This window comes from Volvox carteri (genome assembly GCF_000143455.1).
Source record: "Volvox carteri f. nagariensis unplaced genomic scaffold VOLCAscaffold_7, whole genome shotgun sequence".
Classification (NCBI taxonomy): domain Eukaryota; kingdom Viridiplantae; phylum Chlorophyta; class Chlorophyceae; order Chlamydomonadales; family Volvocaceae; genus Volvox; species Volvox carteri.
This window is the reverse complement of record NW_003307550.1, coordinates 277,989-279,336: the sequence shown is the minus strand read 5'-3', so window position 1 is coordinate 279,336 and position 1,348 is coordinate 277,989.

Below are 1,348 nucleotides of genomic sequence, written 5' to 3'. Positions count from 1 at the left end.
TACCCTGGGTCCTCTCGCTCACCAGCCCCTCCTCTCCTTGGCCCTTGTGACATCTGCCAGGCGTTCTTGCTGCACAGGCCGGTATTTCAGAAAACAAGGAAAGTACATCAGATGAATGCAGAGGCGCAGCTTGCCCTCCTTTCCCACCACTCGCAGGCCGTTGATAAGCGTGGGTGTATTGGATTAGCTGGGCATTCCAGTATCCCACCGCAGAGAGCCGTGCTTAACTCGGCTGTAACGACGCCGCTGTGGGAACTGCACTGCATGCGGCCGGTGACCTGCCATTATTATTTCCGGGTTGCAGTCCAGCATCGCGACCTGCAGCAACTCCTGCACAATAGCTAGCTTGCGGTCCCGCTCAGGCACTATTTGTTGTCCTGGGTGTTCGCACGACACCCACTCCAGCTGGAGCCCTCCCTCCAGGTGGCCTAGCCAACGTCGCTGTCCGTGAGCGGGCATCTTCTTTAGCTGCCTGGAAGACCTCTCACCACACTGCTACATGTGTAAGTAGCTTTCCTGGCTGGCAGTCCTCGGGTCCGGAAGCAAAAGACGATCTCTTCTACAACTCTTTCTCATTCTGCTGATCTTCTGCGTCATGTCGCCCTAGAGGCTGTAGCCTCTGTCCGGCCTCCTGGAGCAGCTGTATGCCTCGCTACACGCTTCCTTGGGTGTCCCCGCTCCCCTTGCTGGTGTTCGTCCTGCGACGCCGGGTTCTCCCCTTTCTGCTCCTCACTCACCCACTTGCTGCCTTCACAAGGGTCATCGTTTCACGACAGCCGTTCGTCCAGATCAGCTTCCTCCTCCTCCCGGGTGTCCGTGTGGTAGCCCGTGCTAGATCCTCCGGCTCCTTCCCCCTTCTATCCCTCGCTTGATCGCAGTTAACACAGTAAGCCTGGGCTTCTGGGCTTGGGTCTCCTTGCGCGGCGCCCCGGTGTGGCTAACCAGGGCGTCCGCCCGTTGGGCCACCCGTACTGCCTCCGTTGCTGGGTGTTCATACCGGCAGCGCTGCCCAACCTGCACCTTAACACAGGGCCCCTTCCCGCGTAGCTAGTACACAAGTCAGTGCCATTCACATAGCCCCTGTACACGCTCTCCGTGATCTGCTCCTCCCCCAATTCCTGGTATCCCCGCCGACCCAGCTCACGGTTTAGAGCCACCACTACGCTGGCAGGCGGGCTCAGCCGCGGTCCATCGCGGCCCCTCACCGTGAGGCGTTCCCGGGTTAACTAGGCCCTGGTAGCCCACACCCACCGGGCTACGACTTGCGCTCCTCTGGTCGTGGAAGCCGGGAACCCCCGATTGCCGCCCTTCCCATGTCGTTCTGCTGCCCACACTCTTCCTGCGCTCA